The 12270-nt window shown below is 39.5% G+C and overlaps 1 protein-coding gene across 4 annotated transcripts in view; it reads right to left on the reverse strand.

Annotated features, from left to right (window-relative positions):
- The window catches only part of PAK1 (p21 (RAC1) activated kinase 1), a 151833-nt gene that overhangs the window by 122196 nt on the left and 17367 nt on the right, over nucleotides 1–12270 (reverse strand). The window contains exon 1 of one of the 4 annotated variants that reach the window (XM_063693407.1): nucleotides 11240–11255. The exons of the other annotated variants lie outside the window; for them this stretch is intronic. The gene's annotated coding sequence lies outside the window, so the exon portion shown is untranslated. Of the gene's footprint in view, nucleotides 1–11239; nucleotides 11256–12270 lie in introns of those variants that run through there. 4 annotated transcript variants of the gene reach the window in all.

Raw genomic sequence — 12270 nt, forward strand, 5'->3', positions numbered from 1 at the left:
CCATACCACCCACCATCCCCCAAATTTAACTTATTTGGTCCAGGGTGGGACGTGGGTATCATCAGGAAGCTTATATTTTTAAGCTTCCCGGGTGTGGTCATGCTCAAAAACTATTGGCCTAACCCCCAGAGCCACAGATTGAGAAACGTCCTGATTCACCCTCATTTTCTAATGTGAAATTCTCTGAGTGAAGCCATCTAACTCTTTGTAAACTCATCACAATTACGAAGCAAAACATCTTCTATTATTGTGAATGGCCATGTAAGTTAAAATAATTTAATTTCTGTTGCCTAAGAATAAATTGTTATATACCATGCAATCAACATCTTAATGGTCATGACTAGAAATGTGGCATACAGCAACAAAATTGCTTCTAGAAAAAGAAAAGCTGCCCACAATAGTATAATATACACAAAAACAACTAAGTAAAAAAACTGAAGTTGTCTTTTTCCTCCAAATGTCCCTGTTTGGAGGATCTTAAAACTCCTTGGTTCCATCAAGATGAATTCACCTCAAGTGTCCTCTGATGGAGGTCTGAATACTGCAAGGACTTATCCCACAATATCTCTACTTCTCTCTGCTAATCCAAATCCTACCTGACCAAGTTCTTTTCTTGACCATCCAGCCTACTGTTATGGGTTGAATTGTGTCTCAAAAAAAAAAAAAGTTAAAATCCTAACCACCAATACCTCAGGATTGACCTTATTTGGAATTAGAGTAGTTACAGATGTAATCAAGTTAAAATGAGGTCATTAGGGTGGACCCTAATCCAATATAATTGGTGTCCTTATAAAAAGGGGAAATTTGGACACAAGAGACAATCACACACAGAGGTAAAATTAGGTGAAAGGACAAAGGGAAAAGAAGCCATCCATAAGCCAAGAAAGGCCAGAGAGTAACAGAAACTAGGATAGAGGCCAGGCACCTCCAGAGGTGGACCTGCAAAAACCTTGATTTCAACCTTCTGGCCTCTAGAACTGAGAGACCACAAATTTCTGTTTTTCTAAGTCACCCAATCTGTGGTACAGCAGCACTAGGAAACTAATACAGCCACCTTTCTCTAAACTACTAAAGTTTGTACCCAGTTTATTTGGTGGCACTGTTCAATTTATTTTTAGTGTATATATCCTACATTCTTAATGAAATCAAAGTTTTTTAAGGGCAGAAACACTATTTTATACTTCTTTGGTATCATCTACCATTCTTAGGGAAAAACTGACCTCAGGCAAGGTATTCGGGAAACATTTGCTCTCTTGATCACTTTCTGGAAAATGTTCAACAACCACTGTTGTTTTAGAATGTGATAACCAGAAAATCACTTTTCCTACTTCCATAATTCTGTTTCACACCAGAGTGAGCTATTTAAAAATCTACATTTCTCTTGAGCTTTTTATATACATAATATCTATCACATATAGAATCGTGGACTGTTTGGGGCCAAGAGAGAGTTTAAAGATCATGTAGTGCAATCCTGAAGCGGTATCTTCTTCAACTTACAGATACCACTTCTCCCTTCTTGATCGTAAATGCCCTATTCTCCCTTGTCCGTTGTATTAGTTATTGATTTACAGGGCTCCTTCTCATCACCCCACCCCCACTATACAATAAGCACATTCAGGGTTGAAACTGTCTCATTCATCTTTATATCTCCAGTACTTATCACAGTTCATAGTACATGCTCAATCCACAGTTCCTAAAGTATTATTTTCTCTTTCTTTGCCACTAGTCTGCGAGCTTCTCCAAGAAAGGAAGTGAATCTTAGTCATCTTTGTATCTCTAGGGTCTAGCACTAGCATGTAGCAGATAATAAATATAATATTTGTTGTTCATGATATTAAAATGTTTGACTCACTGTCTCTATGCTAGGCTGTGCTGGCCTATCCTTTATTAAGAAGCTCAGACCCAGGCTGGGCACGGTGGCTCACACCTGTAATCCCAGCACTTTGGGAGGCCGAGGTGGGTGGATCACCTGAGGCCAGGAGTTCGAGACCAGCCTGGCCAACATGGCGAAACCCTGAATCTACTAAAAATACAAAAATTAGCCAGGCATGCTGGTGCAGGCTTGTAATCCCAGCTACTCAGGAGGCTGAGCCATGAGAAACACTTGAACCCAGGAGACAGAGGTTGCAGTGAGCCAAGATCATGCCACTACACTCCAGCCTGAGTGAAAGAGCGAGACCCTATCTCAAAAAAAAAAAAAAAAGAAAGTTCAGACCCAAGGTCATATAGTTAATAGATGATGGAGCTAAGATTTGAATCCAGAATATCTCATTGAAAGGTCTATCCTCTCATGTACTTTCATGGTAAAGTTTTTATAACTCTAGATATAAATGCAACTTCAGTTTTCTATTTGTTTAACTTCCTTTGAAGTTTGTTTCTAGTTAAAATTGGCAGATTGAAAACACATTTACTTATGTTCCCTCCCAAAATCACTCTAAAATGATGGTAAAGCTATACAAGAGGTATGAACCTCAACAATAAAGAGAATAGGTGAGGGGACATCAGACGGTAAGAGATTTCAAAAACTGTTTAGAATAATAGTGAATAGGGGAGCTGTGACAAAAAGAAAAAAAAAAAAAAAAAAAGGAGAGCAAAAGAAGCTGTAATCTAGAGACTTGCATAGTCCCTGAGCAGCAAAGATGTGTGGTCCCTATACAACAGGATCCCTTCACCTGGAAAGAATCACTGGATTAAAACACATAAAGACATAGGAAGTATAAATCATTTACCCAAAACCACACAGAGATAAGAAGAGCTAGATCCTATTTTTGTTACCTTTCTATAACACATCCGCTATTAGCCAACTTAAAAAAATATAGGATGAATCAGCAGCCCATGCCACAAAACAAGGAGGCAGAGGTGTTTCCCAGGGTCTACATTTTGGCCTTCTTTACCAACTCCAAAAAGGTCCTTTGTGTTTGGGCTCTCCCTGGTGAGAACCTGTTCAAATAGTTGGGATAAGAATCCCATTATTCCCATTGTCTAATTCTATAGCTCTGAAAGGTAGGTTACCAGCACCTAACAAAAATAGGACAAAACTTGGAGGCGAAAGATTTCATAAGCACTAACACTGTTTCAAGTCAAAGCTGAGCTCATCTATCTTGCCCGTGGTAGTGTGAGAGAAGCAGCTTTTCATCCCTTTTTAGAACAGAACATGTCCAAAGGTAGGTGTTGTTATATCTGCTAACAAGATGAAACAGATTTTTTTTTTTTTTCAGGGGAAGTCTCGCGCTCAGGCTGGAGTGCAGTGGCACGATCTCGGCTCACTGCAACCTCCACCTCCCGGGTTCCAGCGATTCTCCTGCCTCAGCCTCCCAAGTAGCTGGGATTACAGGCGCCCAACACCACGCCCAGCTAATTTTTGTATTTTTAGTAGAGACGGGGGTTTCATCATGTTGGCCAGACTGGTCTCGAACTCCTGATCTCAGGTGATCCGCCCACCTCAGCCTCCCAAAGTGCTGGGATTACAGGCGTGAGCCACCGTGCCCAGCCAAAATAGATTCATTTTAAAATGCCAAATTACAGAATTGCCTACAGTTGCAATTAAGGCATTAATAACTCTAGGGCTATTTCTTAATACACAATTATGAGAGTACCACAGCTATTTGCTCCCCATTCCACCACACTCCCATTTGAACTCTAGTCCATCACTGCATTAAACACATCTACATACTCAATTTGTGTGTTTTTGATGTGCACAGAAAGAATACTGAATTAGGAGTCAGTAGAATAGTTCCAAATACAACTCAAGCTTTGGAATCAGCAAACTTGGGTCTGAATCCCAATTCTGTCTGAGTTACCAGCTGTGAGATCAGAAATTAATCATTTAATCTCTCTGGGCCTCAATTACCTTATATGTAAAATGGGAGACTCACATGGGAAAAAATGGAAAAATATGTCAGAGACCTGTTGTGAGGATTGGGAATATTTATTAGGCAACTTGCACAGCAGTAAGGTACTCAATGCGTGGTACTTTCCTCTTTTATTGACCACCTGGTATTTGCTACGTATTTCTAACCTTGGAAGGGTTGTTTTGAAGAAGTGTTTAAGGAGAGGTAGAATATACAAATTACATTAATTACAATACAGTACAACACAAAATATAACACAGTACAAATATAATATAAGAAATGATGTCATAGCCATTACAACAGAGTAACACATAAACACTGAAGGAAGAAATACCAATTCTGCCTGGCACAGGAGGACAATGTCAGAGAAGGCATCAGAGACAGATATTTGAACTTGGTGTTGAAGGTTGTTGAGTGTAAGGACAGCAAGCAAAGGAAAACATGTTAAACAAACAAAAAGCTATGAGACCCAAGTTAAGGGAACATGAGAAAGAATGTTTGGCTTATTTCAGCAATAGTGTGAAAACTTACAAAGAAGTGATAGGTTATACAGAACCAGAAATAAGATTAGCATGAGGAAGGGACTACCCATGGGAAGTTTTTTGTGGAAAGCAAAGTGGTATAATAGGCAAAAAGAGGTAGTCATTTGAGAAACTCTTGAAACTATTTAGCTGGAGAAGAACAGTAATAAAATCACTATTGCGATTATAAAGAATTGTCATGTGGAGGAAAGGTTGAATTCATTTTGTCTGACCCAAGGGACAGATTTAAGAAGGTGGATAGAAATTAAAGAATGATATTATACAAAAATGGCTAAGGAATATTAATGATATACAGAGTGAGTGTTTGAAACTTAAAAGAAAATGTCCCTCCTGTACGTTTTGAAATTAACCCAGAAAGCTCGAAAGAGAAACTCCTTCAATCTTAGCCTGGGCTAAGAACCCCAGGCTTTCTCTTCCTCTTTAGGGACAAGACTTGACTTGATGGGCCTTTGGTGCAACCAGGTTTGAGGAAGGTGCTTCCACCACTTCCTGAGGCCTTACACAATTCAATTCAACCTCAAAAGGGAACACTAGCCCACACAGAAACAGCTTAAAAAGAAAACTAAAGAAGGCAACGACTTTAAAGGAAACTAGGCAGTGCGCTTAAAGAGAAAAGGGCAATGGGAACGATATGAACATCAGAGGCATCAACTATCTGTTCTCATGTTAATGAAGGAAGGAAGAGCAGCAAGACCATTCAGTTCAACATCTCACTGTACACATAGAGAAACTGAAGCCCAGAAAGGGGATAGGGCAGGTAAAGCCAGGCATGAAAACAACTTAACATAAAACGTTAGAGTTCAGGCAGACTCTTTTATCATCTCACTTTTCCTCAAAATAACACAGTGAAGGAGGTGTTATTTTCCCAATGAGACACGAAGATCTTTAAAGCATTACAATGTTTGTGTTAGTTTTCCTTATGGGTTGCTGGAATGAATAATGCTTTCCTTTTCAATCCTATAGGTAAAAAAAAAAAAAAAAAAAAAAAAAAAAATCACCCTAAGGACTGGAGCTTCTCCAGGGAAATAATGTGGACTAGGAAACAGTTTCTCAATACCCTCACCCCAATTCCCCTATTCTATCTAGGACTTTCCAATGTATTACATATTCAATTTGTTAAAAATTCTGTTTTAGCCCCTGTGCTGAGAACAGGGAGCAAAAATTCAATCAGACATGCATCTTCAAGGAGCTTCCCATTCTGATAGCATAGACAAGCATGACAATCAATGATTATCTTTTAGTCATGAAGACTTGGTTTCAAATCCTGGGTCTGCCCTTTACTAGCTAAGGCAAGTCATTTCCTTTCATCTAAACTTCAGACTCCTTTTCTGCGAAATTGAAGGCAATACCCTCAGTCTAACTCAAAGTATTAACTTGTGAGTATTTGGAAAGATAATTATTTAAAGCACCCAGCAGAATGTCTGATCCACAGTATATATGCTCAGAAGGTATTTACTGAATTAATGGCTTACATAAAAGTATCAATTCTAGGGGTAGAGTTGGGAAGAAAGAACATCCCAGCATTATGTTTTCTCATAACCCTGGACCCACTGAGAGAATGATGTTTGCCTGATCATGTGGGTTTCATGCTCCCCAACTCTTGTGCATTAAAACCACAAATCCCACCCCAGCATTAAAAACCCAAAAGAACCTGGCAGGTCCCACACAATGACTAGGGATGAAGGAAATAGCTGTCTGGCCTGACCATATTTGCAAAGGGAAGTAGGCAGCAGAGCAAGGCCTAAAAAACCCAAGACCTGAAATCCTGCAAATCCTTATGATGAAAGACTAGAAAATCCTTGTTAAATACAAATATCTCTGCAAGGTGAAGCTGGGGTGAAGAACTAGGAGCCATTAGGGATTTATGGAACTCTATGAGCCACAGAAGTTCTCCACTTTAGATAGATATTATTTCAAAAAAATATATTGGCATATCTACTGTGGGTCAGGTGTTGAAGCAGCAGAGGACTTAGACATGGTTCCAGTTTTTGAGACACTTAGAATAACAGAGACAGAGATCACAATGAAAAATGGTTTCACCACTAAGGTCCTGACATACTGCTATTCAGTGGGCTGCAACTGCCTGCAGAAGTGACCCAAGTTTCCCAGTTACCAAGTTTCCTCCTCCTCTTTTTCAATCCGTTTACCACAAAACCTGCCATCTCTAGAGGCCCTTCTCTGGGCAGAAGAGCTTGCCTATGTGCCACAGGAGTTTAGAATGGAAATCTGACTAACAGCAAAGCTCATACCTTACACCACCTATTGCCTCTGGAATCAAACTCCACAAAACACTTTAAAACCACAGAACAAGAAGTTCTGATGTATTTATTTTAAGACTTTAGGGAAACTGTTTGAGAAGACAGAACTAAGTCTTCTGAGAATATCTCAAACATTTATTGACTACCTATTATGTTCCAGCCACCACTTTGAATGCTTTATAATGGGGTTCAAGACATGCTACCCCAAAATATGACATCTTAGCATATGAGAAAACAGCAGATGCAACAAAGTATTCTCCCTCTCAGCTTCCCCTCACCCTTCTCCCCTGAAGCAGGTAATCAGATCCTCATTCAAGAGGTACCCTCCTTATTCCCAGAGGAAAGGCTCATTTTTCTCTGAAGACACAGGGACATACAGAAAAATCTGAACAAACCAGCCTTGCTAAGTTCCCTCCAACCCTGATCCTATTTATTACCATTACATCATACCGCCTTTGTCCAATCATATTTCTCCAAGACTACCCACTTCTTCCATCAAACCTAAACATAAAAATACACAAGTTTGCCTGTTTCTTTGCATCCTCATTTCCTTATGAAGGCTCCTATGTCATGTAAAACTTGTATTAAATATATTTGCTTGCTTTTCTCTCGTTAATGTCTTTTGCTACAGGAGCCTCAGCCATGAACATAGCAATGGGAAAAATATTTCTTTTCCCCTACATTTATATATATTAATGTCCTCAAAACAACCCTGTAAGAGAGCTATTATTGTCTCAATTTTACAAAGAAAAAACTACATTCACAGAAATTAAGTGACTTGCCCAAAATCACACAGTTAATAAGTGATGGAGCTAAAATTCATAAGTAAATTGGCCACGTCCACTTTAAAGTCTTCATTTCATTTTTTCCCCTGCATCTCACATTTCATTCTAATGATAATGCTGTGAGGCAGAGTATCAACATAATTTCATTTTATAAATAGGAAACTGGTGCTTAAGGAAGTGATATTACTTTCTGAGAAACAGGTAAGTAGCAGAGCCACAGTTTGTACCCAAATCTGCACTCTTTACACTACCCCACAATTCCTCTTACACTTGCCTTGCAGAGAGGTGTAGTAAAAATATACTTAATAGGGAGTTAGAAGTGCTGAGATGTGGTCTTGACTCTGTAACTAACTTATATTATATAATATTGAATGAGCTGCTTTTCTTCTCTTGGCTTCAGTTTCTCATTCATAAAATAAGGGTGTTGAATTAGACATCTCCTAGGGTCCCCTTCAGCCAGCAACCCAACTAGTCTATGAGAAGCAGTTTCTCTAATTTCCTTGCCACTCAAGCAGTAACTTTCTAAAAGAAAAAAAAAGACTGGTTATTTACAGTATAGACAAAGGTGGAAAATGCTCAGCACCAAAGAGTAGAAATTACCCATTCAAATTCATATTTACCTTCCTCAAACACCCTAGATATAAAGAAAGAAAAAGCCATAAGCCACCTAATAACAGTGTTGGCACATCTAATAACAAGCCAAGTAGGAGTAAAGAGTGTGTTCATGGTAGGGCCCTTTTTCCTTTGCTGGATTCCTAACACTTCTATTCACTAGCTTTCTCTCTTCCTAGGTTGGCACATCAGCCCTGCCTCACAGCAAATCAGGCTTATGACTTTAACTAAATCCCATCAGATCTAAACAATCTACAAATGACTTTTTACTAGTATTACAGAACAAAAAAATGAAAGCCCCAGATGTAAATTCATCCATGCCAAGAAACAGGAAGAAGGAAGAAGTGGGATATATAAGATTTTGGAGGCCAGGTGCGGTGGCTCATGCCTGTAATCCCAGCACTTCAGGAGGCCGAGGCAAGCAGATCGCCTGAGGTCAAGAGTTCAAGATCAGCCTGGCCAATATGGCAAAACCCCGTCTCTACTAAAAATAAAAAAATTAGCCAGGTGTATGGCGCACGCCTATAGTCCCAGCTACTCAGGAGGCTGAGGCAGAAGAATCGCTTGAACCCAGGCAGCAGAGGTTTCAGTGAGCCGAGATCGCGCCATTGCACTCCAGCCTGGGCGAAAAGAGCAAAACTCAGTCTGAGGAAAAAAAAAATTTTTTTTGGCAAAATTATTTCCCTGTCTGTCCTAGTTTCTTTATATATAAAGCAAAGGAGAGAGTCCAAACCAATTCTAAATACCTTTCCCACTGAAACTTAACATGAACTTGTAAGTATTCTATATTTAGAAAATGTGAGATATATTAAAAAAAAAAAAAAACAAGGGGGAAAAGGGCATGGTATTACAAATTTTAATTACCTCACAGGAGAAAATAAAAAGGAATGAATTATAGTGCCAGGGAAGAACATAAAATATGTATGGTCACAGCAAGCTGAATACATATTAGTTATAAGAGCAAAAGGAACTGCACTATCCCTGTAACAGCCAAAGTAAATAATTCATATAATGCCCCAGGGTAAGACTGCAGAGGCAGAACCCATGTTCATGCAGTTAAACCAGAGCTGATCTGAATATGATCAAAGATCCAACACCAGGCTGGGTGCAGTGGCTCACACCTGTAATCTTAGCACTTTGGGAGGCTGAGGCAGGAGGATTGCTTGAACTCAGGACTTCAAGACCAGTCTGGCAATATGGCGAAACCCCATCTCTACAAAAAAAATACAAAAAAATTAACTGGGTATGGTGGCACGTGCCTGTAGCCCCAGCTACTTGGCAGGCTGAGGTAGGAGGTTGAAGCTGCAGTGAGCTATGATCAGGCCACTGTACTCCAGCCTAGGTGACAGAGCGAGACCTTGTCTCGAAAAATAAATAAACAAATAAATAAAATTCATACTACTTTAGCCAAGTATCATCATTCATATTCTGTAGCTCTTTACCTATTAATATGCTAAATTACGTACTAGGCACTTCCACATATATTTGTCCATTTAATTGTCTCAACGTCCCAGTGGTTATATTCCCTATTTTACAGAAGGGGAGCCCGAAGCTCAATGAGGTAAAAAGACCAGGATGAGAATCCAAACTCTGGCTCCAAGTTCAATATACTCTATCCCTATTATAACCTATCTCCTTCATTGTACAAGTCCCTCAGACACACATTATCCGGTTTTATATCTCACAACGACCACCACCTTGTGAGCTAGACATTCAAGATTCCTCATGAACTGGTCCTATCCGTCTTTCCAGTTTTGAAATGGATGCTGTTGGCTGCCTACCCAGCATCCATTCCCTTCTTCTCCCTTCCTAACAGAGCCCAGACTTTTTTTTTTTTATCAGGTATTCATCCCTCATCAAACAGTTTCTAAGGCAGTTCTCAAATTTTAGCATGAAATCAAAATCATCTGGCGGGCTTGTTAAAACACAGATTCCTGGGCCCCACACCCAGAGTTTTTGATTCATAAGTCTGAGATGTGGCTCCAGAATTTGCATTTTTAGCAAGTTCCCAGAACACAACACTTTGAGAAGCACTGTTCTCAGAGAAAGCTGACCCCATTCCTAGCTCCAAGAGTAGGCCCTGATTGTACATCCAAACCAAACATGGTAATTCCATTCTCCTTGCCAGTGATTAGTTCTTGAATCAGATTTAGGTTTACTCAATCAGCACCTGGCATGTCCCTAGAAATTCTTGTAGTTCAGGGATGGGCAGGTGATCTCTACTGGTTCAATTTCACTGAGGAGAAGAAATTTTTGTCCATTTTCTGAAATAAAGTCAGTCAGTCTCTCTCCCTTTCTCTCTCTCTCTCTCTCTCTGTCTCTCTCATCCACTGGTGAATAAAGAAGCTTATCTCCCCAGCTGGTCTTGTCAGCCAATTTACTACCATGATGGAAGCCAGCTTGTGGATAAAGGTAACACAAGTATGATAAAAACGTCAACATGATTTAAGCCAAATTTGAGTCAGAATTTCTGTTTACCGAATTCCAAATGATGTACAATTTGGTACTAGAAGAGGGTACAGCCACCTGAATATTCTCTAGGGCACAATGTATACACTGCTTTGCTCAACACCTATTCCAACTCCTTTCTAGCTTAGTAGGCACTACAGAGGTTGAAAAAAAAAACCATTACTTCTCAGATTTCCTTCTAAATGTGATTTAGGTTCCACCATTCAGATGCTCTCAGACTAGATACTGATTAGAACTAAATTGGATGATGGGAGAGACTGGCACAGGACATCCCTTTTGCTGGAACAAACTGCAGCAGAGGCAGCATAGTTCTCTATCTAGCAACTGTAGCAACAGGTTCCTGATTCTGGCAAAGAGCAGCATCCTTGGGGACTCAGTTATTTAATGTAGTTTGGGGAGTTTGTTCCTGGAAGCCCAGCCTGGGTCCATTTCTTTAACTCTCCCAAAGATTCCTAAATCTCTCTGATATCCTTTAATAAATCTTTTTTGCTTAAACTTGCTAGAATGGACTCTCCTGTTTGCCCCTATTAATAAGAGCCATGACAAATAAGATAGCATATAATATTTACTATCATATTCCCATGACACCTGGCCCTCTCCTACCATGTCTTTGCATCAGCTCTTCTATCAGTGTGGAATGTCCTCCCTCAAAATAACCCCATTTGCAAAAGTTATCCACTACCTCCACGAAGAGATTTACAAAAAGAGGAAGAAAGACTTACATAAAGGAAGAAAGACTTGATAGGAGACTGAGCTCTGAAGAATGAGGGGTATGTCATCTGGTAGAAAGGGACAGAGAGGAAGGAGAGGGCTATTTCAAGTGCAAAGATCAACATTTACAATAGTAATAAGGTGTCTCTTGCCACCAAAGACTGCACCTGCACCTACAAATTCACAACTTCTTAAGAGTTGGAAATGATACCACCGCACATACTAGTTTTTGCTCAAAAAATTAATGTTGAATACAAGTGAATTTTATAGTCAGTTGTCAGTAATTACTAAGCACTAATAACTGTATCTAAAAAAAAATACCATACTAGAAGCTATAGGGAGATTCCCATAGTAGACATCGCACTCTCCCACTCTTGGAGCCTTACAACGTAGAAGGAAACAAGGATACCCAAAAAGATCAAAGACACAACATAAAAACTATTTTTTAAGTGCAAATTCATATAAACAACAGTAAAGGAAAAAAAAGATTCAAGTATCTAAACCTAGATGTTATTCAGAGAAAATGTCCCTAGAATTCATTAATTCACCAAATATTTATTAGGTATCTACTATGTGCTAAAAATTGGTCTAGGTGCTGAGGACAACAGAGAAGCAAGCAGAGAAGGTCTTTGTTTTCACAAGGCTTATATTCTAATTGAAGAATTAGGAACAAAGATTTTGAGGGCAGGGCTATAAATTAAAGCAGAAGTCATTTAAAATCATTTTAGCTTCTCTATCCTGTAATGATAATGATAGCCGACATTTGTTAAGGACTTCTTATGTGCCAAAATTTGCTAAGTGCTTTACAACTACTACCTCATGTAATCCTAATAACAAACATAGGATGCAGGTACAATTATTATTATTTGGTTTTTTTTTTTTTGAGACGGAGTCTCGCACTGCCACCTAGACTGGTGTGCAGTGGCGTAATCTCAGCTCACTGCAAGCTCCATCTCCCGGGTTCATGCCATTTTTCTGCCTCAGCCTCTTGAGTACCTGGGACTACAGGCGTGCACCACGACGCCCGGCTAATTTTTTGTAT

This window comes from Gorilla gorilla, chromosome 9 (assembly GCF_029281585.2).
Source record: "Gorilla gorilla gorilla isolate KB3781 chromosome 9, NHGRI_mGorGor1-v2.1_pri, whole genome shotgun sequence".
Classification (NCBI taxonomy): Eukaryota; Metazoa; Chordata; class Mammalia; order Primates; family Hominidae; genus Gorilla; species Gorilla gorilla.